The 11,159-nt window shown below is 42.8% G+C and overlaps 1 pseudogene; it reads right to left on the minus strand.

Moving 5' to 3' along the window:
• The window catches only part of LOC111971336 (uncharacterized), a 26,036-nt pseudogene that overhangs the window by 8,024 nt on the left and 6,853 nt on the right, over positions 1-11,159 (minus strand).

Here is an 11,159-nt window from a genome sequence, read left to right on the forward strand (position 1 = left end):
AGGAGATCATACATGGAAAAACAGATAGTCAACATTAAATTAAAAGGAAGATCTGAGGCACATATGTCAGGTCAAGGCCCGCGGGCCACATCCGGCCGCGAGAAGGTTTTTTACGGCCCCTGGGATGATTTGATTTATTATTAGAACCGGCCCGCAGACCGCAGCAAGCCGGCAGCCCGCAGATCTTTTACACGCACCATACTACATTTCCCACAAATGCACGGTGACGCACCGAGCAGTAGGCTGCTTCATTTCAATATTTATTGGCACAGCAGTCGTCAGCATCACAGTAAAATTAACTTTCAGATACCCCATCAAAATGGCAAAAACGGAAGGTGGACACTGAGAACGGGGGTTTCAAACAAGGTGGGAGTCGGAGTATATGTTCACGGAGGTAGCTGGAAAACCTGTGTGTCTTCTGTGTGGAGAAAGTGTGGCGGTACTGAAAGAGTATAATCTGAGACGACATTATGAAACGAAACACGCGGACAAAACAAGAATATGGACATGGAAACAAAGGCTACAAAAGGCAGAGGAATTAAAACGAGGCCTCAAATCTCGACAGGCTCTGTTCAAAAAAGCCAAATCACAAGGCCAGGCTGCTGTCAAGGCCAGTTTTATTTTGGCAGAGAGAGATCGTATTCAGCCGCACCTTTACGGAGGGGGATTTCATCAAAAACTGCATGATTAAAGTTTGTGACGAAGTTGGCCCAGAAAAAAGGCAACTCTTTTTTAAATGTGAGTCTGAGCAGAAACCCATTGCCGAGAGAGTAGACCAGTATCCATCAAAAGAAATGGGAAAAAGGGAAAAGATTTCATTGCATATTCCTTGGCTGTGGATGAAGACAGATTTCTGACATTGCCCAGTTGTCAATTTTCTCCGCGGAAGTGGACTCCAGCAGCTGAGACGAGAAGAGTTTTGGCTTTCGTTACCCATGCATGGCACACACTACGGGGCATGATTTATAAGAGGTGTCAATGTGTAAATGAGATGGAGCTTCTTGGGAAAAACTCGTGGGTTTGACAACCAAGGAGCACCTGCGATGTGTGGACACAGGAGCGGATGGTGGCGAAGATACGGGAAAGATGCAAGAGGAAACGCACAGGTGAGCTGACAGCTTATCATTGTATCATACACCAGGAAGCGTTGTGCGGTAAGCCTTGAAAATGGAGCATGTAATAGAGCATCATCACGCGCAAGTTAACTTTATCAGAGCCAAAGGTTTGAATCACCGCCAGTTCAAGGCATTTCTGACGGAGTTAGAAACGGAGCATGGTGATTTGCCTTATCACACAGAGGTGCGATGCTAAGCCAGGGAAAGGTGCTTAAAAGATGTTTCGAGCTTCGTGAGGAGATTTGTCTGTTCTTGGACAGCAAAGGGAAAGACACAACACAACTCGAGACAAATGTTTCTGTGTGAAATGGCTTTTCTGTGTGACATTACGAGTCATCTGAATGCAATGAACTTGCAGCTGCAGGGTCGGATCATGTCATCTATAGTATCTCAGTAAGCAGTGAAGGCATTTAAAACCAACTGACTCTGTGGGAGACGCAGATGCGGAAGAAAATTTGAGCACTTTCCAGCTGCCAGACCATGAAAGAGAGCTCTCTACAGTGCGTTCCCGAGCGCAAGTTGGCTGATAAAATAGGTATGCTTGCCGCTGACTTTCGACGCCGATTTGCTGACTTTGAAGCACAAAAAAGCAGGTTGGAACTGCTCGGTAACCATTTGCTGTTGACGTGGAAAGCTCACCACCAAACCTCCAAATGGAGTTGATTGACCTCCAATGCAATGATGCACTGAGGGCAAATATGCGGCAGTGGGCGTGCGGAGTTCGCCGTTTCCCCGCACAACATGCCCCAGCCTGCGCATCCAGGCTGCTCAAACGTTGTCTATGTTTGGGCAGCACATACCTGTGTGAACAACTGTTTTCTTTGATGAACCTGAACAAAACATCACACAGAAGTCGACTTACTGCTGAAACACTCCACTCAATTCTGAGGATTTCCTCAGCTCAGAGCCTACCCGAACATTGATGAACTTTGGAAAAGATGGGAACCACCAAGTATCACCCTCACCTCAAACAAGTGACATTACTGTGCAATCACATATTTAGAGTTTTACTCAGTTTCAAGTTTAAAAGTTAAAGTTTAATATTTGTTTTTCACTGCATGTTACTTCTCCTTAAACAAGTGTTGTTTTTGATTAATAGATTTTTGCACTTTATTTTATTGTATTTCAATCAATTATATTTTAAAAATATTTCAGTTGAGTGGATGATAGAAATTGCTATATGTTTTTTTCTTTGAAGTAAATTAGCCCACTTTTGCTAAAATAGAAAATATAAGGCTACTGATGGTGCCTTGAATACCGGTTTCTTTCATTTAATGTTCATGTTATGGGGATTTTTATATAACAGAGAATATTGTCTTTGTGTTGTTGAAAAATTAAAGATTACTCAGAAGAGCATAAATAAAATATATCTTTATCTGATCATATTGGAATATATTTGTTTAGGTTTTCAGTAGGCTTCAATTAGGTCACTGTCATTTAAAAAAATTCATAGACATTCGAACAGTCCGGCCCTCGCTTGTAGCTAAATTTTTTATTTGGCCTCCGTCCTTTTGACTTTGACACCCCTGCTGAGGGATAGTAGAACTAAGCAGACGAAAAAATGCTAATCATTTTTACCGTTTTTAGCGAGTCCCGTGACACTTGTGGGCGGGACGTACAGTAGCGCAACCGAACACCCATCGTGTTCGTGACTGTTTTATGTTTCCAATAAGGGGTCATATACATTTTTCAAACCGTTAGGACGCTACAGACTTTTAATCGAAGACCGATTTTCGAGATGTCTCCTGTAGCTTTACACAGCCATTCCCGCCCGGTGCAGAAGGACGACATCAGCGAGAAGGTGATTGAGACAAAGGCCATGCAAAAACACAGAATCTCTAGTTCAGACACATTTTGATGGGGATTTATTTTATTTACTTTTTCTATTTATTATGCTCAAACAAAGCATGGGGGGGGCTCAGCGGATAAATATTTAATATATTTTTAATTTGAAAATTTTAATTATGCCCAGGTCATGAGGCTTCTTGATTTTTATTTTATTTAACCTTTATTTAACTAGGCAGGTCAGTTAAGAACAAATTCTTATTTACAATGACGKCCTACAAATGATGTGAGGCCTGAGGCAATTGCCTCTTCTGCCTAATGGTAAGTCCGCCAGTGGGAGTAAGATKAATACATTAGAAGACACCTCTAATTAAGACATTGGATTTAACCTTCACTTCACTGTATTGCCATTGTATTGGAATGGACAGGCTGACTGACTCCAGGTAGAGCAATAACATCCTTTGATCATGTTATAATGTCGTTCTCCTGTCATRTAGAATGTTGTTTACCTCMGCKTCGGTGAAGTTGAGTGCAGCCTTGTAGTACTTGATGCAGTAGGAGCCCAGCCTGTACCAGTCTTCATAATTCTTCAGGTCACAGGCTYYGGGCATGTCACACGCTKCAGTCTCCTCCTGGAGATACACTGGAGCATCATCGCCACCTAGGGGACAATGATGGAATAACTACTCTCCTGGGGCCTTATATACTTAGAAAACAGCCACAAGCTGAACATTAATATGGCACTCACAGGCCGMTAACAGAACTCTCCCATTCCATAATTCACTAAACTGATCAATGCGCACACCAGGGGGCACACTTAAGCCCAGGGGCCTAAGAAATGCCTACCTAAGACCTCTTATTTAACCAGGCAAATCAGTTAAGAACAAATTCTCATTTACAATGACGGCCTAGGAACAGTGTGGTTAACTGCCTTGTTCAGGGGCAGATCAACAGATTTTCACCTTGTCAGCTCAGGCATGCGTTCTAGCAACCTTTCGGTTACTGGCCCAACTCTCTAACCACTAGGCTACCTGCCGCCCCAATATTGTCATTGTACTATTATTGTTTAGTATATATTGCATATTTTAACATTGTATTATATTAAAAGTATTGTTAGTGTTAGTTTAGGGTTTTAACATGTGATCATAATCGATCATTGTAAATGGGTGTGCAATTCAGTCTATGACTGCTAATAACCAATAACATCTACTGCAAAAAAAAATACTTTAAGTGACTACGTTTGTGTAAAGAATGCATCTCATTTTCATTTGGACATGAAAGAGGAAAGCACAAACATTTTCACTTAAACAATTATTTTTTAGAATGTGTGGTCGATAATCATCATGAAAAATGTAATAAAATTTTCAGCACTAATAATAAAACCAGGGTGAACTTTCACTGGGGAGGGGGGGGGACTGCAGTTTTTCCCCAGTTTTATAATTGGAATTTGATACAAAATGAGGCAGGTTTGCTTTAGGAACTGCGGACGCCTCAGAGCTGTCGGGTGGGCTGGTTTGGACTGTTTATCTGGACTGGAATGTGTAAAAAATGATATAACTAACATAAACAAAGTAATATCTCCGCACTTCTAAAATGCAAATTGTGCCCCTGATCAAAACAATACTGCTATCAATAGCGGCGAACTCTCGTACCAGTCCTTCCTGTGGAATGTCAAAGCCATTTTTGTCCAAGTAGGTGCATGCAATCACAATCAGGAGGCTGGACAAACTTCATCTTGGGCTTCCTCTGAATTCTGCGTTTCTAAAAACAACAACTCAATCAGTAACATTTCTCTTTAAATAAATGCATTTATAAAATAAATCAATTTGTATGAACCTTTATTTCACACAGGTAAATTAGCTGAGAAGCATAGTCTATGCATATGCTTATGAATGACATTAAAACAAATGTCTTGTTCCAAAATTGAGACTGTGGCTGCGATTTATAAGTACTCGAGCCCTGTGACGATTGTTAATTGGAGTGTGCACCGCGCGCTAACCGATTGTAAGTGTCACAGCCTCTGGAAACAATCAGCAAGTCCATTTGAACAGCAAAAGATTTGCTTGCCCCGGTCAATTTGACAACAAAGATCGTGTTTGTTGCCCAGTAAAAGGATTCAACCATAGAATGCATTTTTGTGTGCCCGAAATAAATAAATAATTTGTGAAACACTTCATTCCAGCTATTGACTGTAGGATGTTTAAGACATTTTTCGAAATTACCAATGCAACAATATTACATATGTTCTTTAAAAAAATGAATGCAAAAACAACAAAAGAAACAATTTGCACAATGTAATCTCTGAAAGAATAACCTTACCAAAATGTGGCCTAGGTTGCTTCTCCCTCTTTCTCTCTCCGCCTCGTCTCCGCTCAGCTTTGGTACTCCCCTTCTTTTTATAGCAATAGTAATCTACCGTCGTCCCCTTGTAATTGCTCCACGCGTCCTTACAGATACCATAAAGTCTTTATCATTATCATCATTATCGAGGTCTAATAAATTGTTGATAAACTGATGGATTGGATGGATTACCATTGATTGATAATGAATTGCTGGCATATTTTTTGTATGTCAGGTTTTTTGTATAACGTTTGTCATAAATGTTTTGTGTCTCAATAATATCCTCCCAGGCCCTTACTTCTGCGTCCTAAATGGGCACCTCTATTCCTGTGGGTTCTGGTCAAAGTAGAGCCCTTATAAGGGACTACGGTGCCCATCAGGACGCAGCTTCCTGGGTTAACATTCTGCTTGTGCTGTGGTTGACACCAGCATTCACAAGTCTTCATGTCCTTATTGTCCACATGCAGCACAGTACAGTGAAATGCTTACTTTGTAGCACAGATGAACTACAGTTAAATTAAAGCTGTCGTCTGAGGCTGGCTAACGTTGAAAAGTGTTAAAAACTCCCCAACACCGGTCATAGTAGTCAGATTTCACGTCTGAATGCGCCTCTAATCATTTAGCCGATACAAACAAATATACCTGTATGCTTAAAGAGATCCTTTATTCAGATTCTTACAGAGAATCTCATTCATAGTTAGAGAAAATAATGTATTTGTGTGATTAAAAGGTTGGTAAGACACTCAATATAGCAAGAGAATCAATTTGAATCAAAGAATGTACTGCTTATTTTCATTATGCTTTGCAACTGCAGTGTTATGCTTTACACACCTAAAACTGTTAACGGAGAATTTCGTCTTCAGACGAAGAGCAGGCTGTAGCAAGGGAATGCGGACCCAAAAGCGCGAGAGCGTGGTTAGTGTGTTATCATGTTGTTGAATAATGCACAAAAACGTGAACACTGACAAAACAATGACATGTGAAAACCGAAACGAGTCCTGTCTGGTGCTCGACACAAAGACAGAGAGACAACCACCCACAAAAGCCCAACACAAAAACGCTACCGTAAATATGGTTCCTACACAGACATAACGCGAAAACACCTGCCTCCTGATTGAGAGACCATAGTCAGGGCCAACACAGCGAAAGACACGGGAAAACTAGACACACCACATGAGAATGCCCACTCAGCTACGTCTGAACCTACCACTAAGACACAGAAAACGATCACAAAAGAACTATGTGATCGGAATGTGACAAAAACATCGTAAACAACTAAAAAAGGGTAGTGCGGCTAGGGCACCTAGAGGTAGGGTGCAGGCTTAGGACCTAGACGTAGAGGTGCAGGCAGAGGTGGAGAAATAATATCCTCAATTGGTCATACTGTGAGTTAAGAGAGTAAAGATACCTTAAGTTTTTAGGCTAGGGGTTCGCTAGCGGATACGTTTCGATAACATCGGTGAAATTGCAGAAGAATGCGAAATTCAAAAGTAAATTGATTATGAGAATATTTAACTTTGTCATACAATTCACAAGTGCAATACACGCAAGAATACCAGTTAACTTCTTTGTTAAATCCAGCCACCGTGTCAGATTTCAAAGAAAGGCTGACATTACGGCAAAGCAAACCAATGCTATGTATCTGAAGGGACAAGTCCCATCATCACACACGGAGCAATCAGTAATTCAACTCCACCAGCGCGCGATCACAAAACTCAGAAATAAACTTCCACGTAAGTGTGCGTGCTGTACCTTTGATGATATCTTCTTATGTTGGCAGCCCAAATGTCCCATAAACATCACAAATGGTCTTTCTGTTCGATTTAAATTTCGTCTGTTATAGTCCCAAAATGTCAATTTTATTTGTGCGCGTTTGATTCAGAAAAACACGGTTCAACGTTTCCATACATGAACTACCATTTATCTTAAGTAAGTTAGATGTAATTTGGTCAAGACAATTGTCAAACCAACTCTTCTAGATCCGAACTTTTAGCATTTTAAAATGTAAATAATCGAATCAATGAATTTAAGACTTAATACACTGTGGTTTCAAATGCGTGCCTAAAAGTGAAAGTGGATGCGAAGGCTTCATGGTTCTGCAGGGACGTCCAATGGACAAGAAGTGCAGTTGTACGACTAGGTCGTGGGACCTCTGTGAGGTCGTGATAGTAAGCCATTTACTGAATATTCATTGTGTGCTGTCTAAAGAAAAACACAACGAATTTCTAAAGACGTGAATCTAGGTGGGGAGAGCGAATAGCTCAACTGCAACCAAAGTGCCCCAGAAAATCTAGGTTCCCATAGAATCCATTGAAAAACCAGTGAACTCAAATAAAATTCTGAATGGTTTAGTCTCAGGGTTCGCCCTGCCAAATAAGTTTATTTTTATCAACTCACAGACATGTATTTTGATACAGTTTTAGAAAACCTTCGAGGGTGTTTTCTATCCAAATTACATATATATGATATCCAGCTTCTGCCTAGTAGCAGGCAAGTTTACTTTGGGCACGCCTTTTCATCCGGATGTGAAAATACTGCCCCCGTATCCCAAACAGGTTTAATGAGAAAATTACTCAAGTAATAACGTGGAATAGTCGCCCGGTAGAATACTACTTGAGTGAAAGTCTGAAGAACGTAATTGTGGTTTTACGCATAAACTTCAAGTAATCGAAAAGTATAAATGGAATTGCTAAAATGACTTAAGAATCAAAAGTAAATTGTGTCACGACTTCCGCCAGAGGTCGGTCCCTCTCATTGGTTCGGGCGGCGTTCTAGCAGTCGCCCGTCACCGGTCTTCTAGCCATGGCCTCTCCACTTTCATTTTTCATTTGGTTTTGGTCTGTTTTCCCGCACATCCTGGTTACATTCCTCATCAAGACTAATGTATATTACCCTCTGTTCTCCGCATTCTGTGTGTGGATGTTTCTTGTGCTAGGGTGTTTTACGCTACAGGTGGCTGCGCTAGGTTTTTGTTATGAACTAGAGTGTGTTTGTTTGTGTGAATCCGGTTCATGTTACCATGTGTGCTTTGTGCGCCTGCCTGTGCCTTTGGGCGAGGGTGTATATTAAAAATGATCCTGTTATCACCATCTCTGTTCTCCTGCGCCTGACTTCCCGCACCAGTCACTCACCCCGGTTACAGTAATTAAGCAAACAGACAGCCAACCACATTTTATTTGTATTTTATTGACAGCTAGCCAGGGACACACTCCAAAACTAGACATATTTACAAACAAAGCATTTGTGTTTATGTGGAGTCTGCAGATCAGAGGCAGTAGGGATACAGGGCATGTTTCTCTTGACTTAAGTGGGTGAATTGGACATTTTCCTGTGAAAATGTCAGCAAGTCACTTTGGGTGTCAGGGGATGAATGTTATGGAGTAAAAACGTACATTATTTCTTTCAGGAAAGTGTAGTGAAGTACAAGTAGAAGAGTTGGCAAAATTACTAAATTAAGTAAAAACAGTGTGTAGCCAAGATTTTGAGAATGACCAATATTATTTTCACAAAGCCTGCGCCTCAGTTTAAATTATGTCAATTTGGCATGATACTCTAGAAAGTTATGAGAGTGAATCAGATGAATCTGCAATTATTGTCAAATCCCCTGCTTGGCCATGCAAATGAAGCTGGATGAGCTGGCAATGAACTATTGGCGCACGTTGCGCATTTCAGCCTGCCACAAAAGGACCAGTGACATCATGTCAGTGATTCTCTCGTTACAAGATGTGAGTGTGTGACGAGGACAAGGCTGGAAGAATCATTCGTTCATGCTGCATTGAGTGTCGAATAACAGACGGGGAACTCAAGAAGGAGGTGTGCTTTAAGAATCATTGTTCTTCTCTGTGTCAGCCATTGGTTTACGTGCCACAGGAAAGCACGTGCTGTCATCATTGTTTGTCGGACAAAAGCGGCTTCAGACCGAGCAAGTAGATACTGCTGCCAGTGAAAGTTAAGTCGGTGACGTCCGTAATAACCATTTATCGGATCACAAGTAACTTCAAGGAATGAGCGGTTTCAATTGTTTGTGAGAGAGGGCTTCAGGGTGCCAGAGAACGTCCAGATAGCGCAGGGCCGCCCTAGTTCATTCAGCGCTGCGATCAGGCACCACCAGACAGAGCTTGCTCAGTAGAATTGCATCAGCAGGTGCGAGTGTAACATCTGCATCACAGTGAGGCGAAGACTTCTGGAGGATGGCCTGGTGTCAGAGCAGGGCAGCAAGAAGCCACTTCTCCGGAAAACATAGGGAAACAGACTTGATTAATCGCAAAAGGGGGTACAGGGATTGGACTTGCTGAGGACTGGGGATGTAGAAGTAGATTTGCTGAGAATCCGCTTTGCCGAGGTTTGTTGGGGTATTTGTATATTATTATTTAAAGGCTGTTCTGGAAGTACGATGTTTTTGTAGTCGCCTACCATCTCAGTCTGTGTCAGATGCCAACAGTAAGAGTATTCACTGAGACCATTCCATTGTGTGGGTTGCTCTCCGCCAGAGGAGTGCGGGCTCACTCACATGTCTTCCTAGGACACAGCCATGAAAAAAGAATGGTCCAACACATCCCCCGAGAGCAATTTCTCTCAAACCAATCCAGAACAGTTTGGTGACTGAACAATGCCTTCTTCCAGCACAATGGAGCACCTGCCATACGGCAAAAGTTGATAATCTAAGTGGCTCGGGAACAAAAACAGGTGCGATGTTTGGGTCCATGGCCAGGAACCATCCCCAGACTTATCCCTTGGAGAAGTTGAGGTCAATTCTGCAAGAGGCAGGTGGACAAACAAAACCCGACCAATCGTGAACTCCACAGTCATTGATTACTGTCAAGAATGGGCTGCCCCAGTCAGGAGATGTTGGCCCCAGAAAGTTTAATTGACAGCATGCCAGGGGCGGATTGCAGGAGGCTCTTGGAAAAGAAGGGTCAACACTGCCAAATATTGACTTTGCTAACTTCAATATAATGTCAATAAAAGCCTTTAGCACTTATGAGAAGCTTGTAATTATACCTCAGTATTCCGAATAGTACATCTGAAAAAGAGAATTATCTAAAGACACTGAAGAGTTGACAGACTTTGTGGAAATTAATATTTGTTGTATTCTTCAAATGTTTGGCCCATGACTGTACAGATACCCCTAAAAAACTCTTGGTATACGTAGCTTTAAAGTATTTGTTACACCACTGGGCTGCAGCAGTAGGCAGGTGCCAGGTAGTGGGGACTAAAGGTAGGGTGGCAAGGTAGGGCTAGAGGTAGGGTGCAGGTAGGCCTGAGAGGTAGGGTGCGAGGTAGGGCCTAGACGGTAGGGTGCAGGTTAGGGGAAGTAGAGATAGGGTGCGGTTGGGGCTAGAGTAGGGTGCAGGTAGGGGTGCAGTAGGGATAGGAGGTAGGTGCAGGTAAGCGGTAGAGGTAGGTGCAGGTAAGTGGATAGAGGTAGGGTGAGGTAGGGGATAGAAGGTAGGGTGCAGGTAGGCTACGAGTGTAGGGTGCAGGTAGGACCTAGAGTAGTGGAGGGTAGGTTTAGAGGTAGCTGGCTGCAGGGTAGGGCCTCGAGTAAGTGTGCAGGTAAGGACCTATAGGTAAGTGTTGCAGGTAGGCCAAGAGGTAGGGTGCAGGTAGGGCTAGAGGTAGGGTTGGCTAGGTAGGGGATAGAGATAGGGTGCAGGTAGGGGCTAGAGGTAGGTGCAGGTATGGGGTAGAGGTAGGTGCAGGTTAGGGAACTGAGAAGGTAGGGGTGCAGTGGGCCAAGAGGTAGGGTGCAGGTGTAGGGCCTAAAGGTAGGGTGCAAGGTAGGACTTAGTGAGGTAGGGTGCGGTAGGGGGAATGAGTGTATGGGTGCAGGTAAGGGCTAGAAGGAGGGTGCAGGTAGGGCCAAGAAGGTAGGGTGCAGGTATGGACTATAGGTAGGGTGCAGGTAGGACCTAGAGG

Source organism: Salvelinus sp. IW2-2015, linkage group LG13 (assembly GCF_002910315.2).
Source record: "Salvelinus sp. IW2-2015 linkage group LG13, ASM291031v2, whole genome shotgun sequence".
Classification (NCBI taxonomy): domain Eukaryota; kingdom Metazoa; phylum Chordata; class Actinopteri; order Salmoniformes; family Salmonidae; genus Salvelinus; species Salvelinus sp. IW2-2015.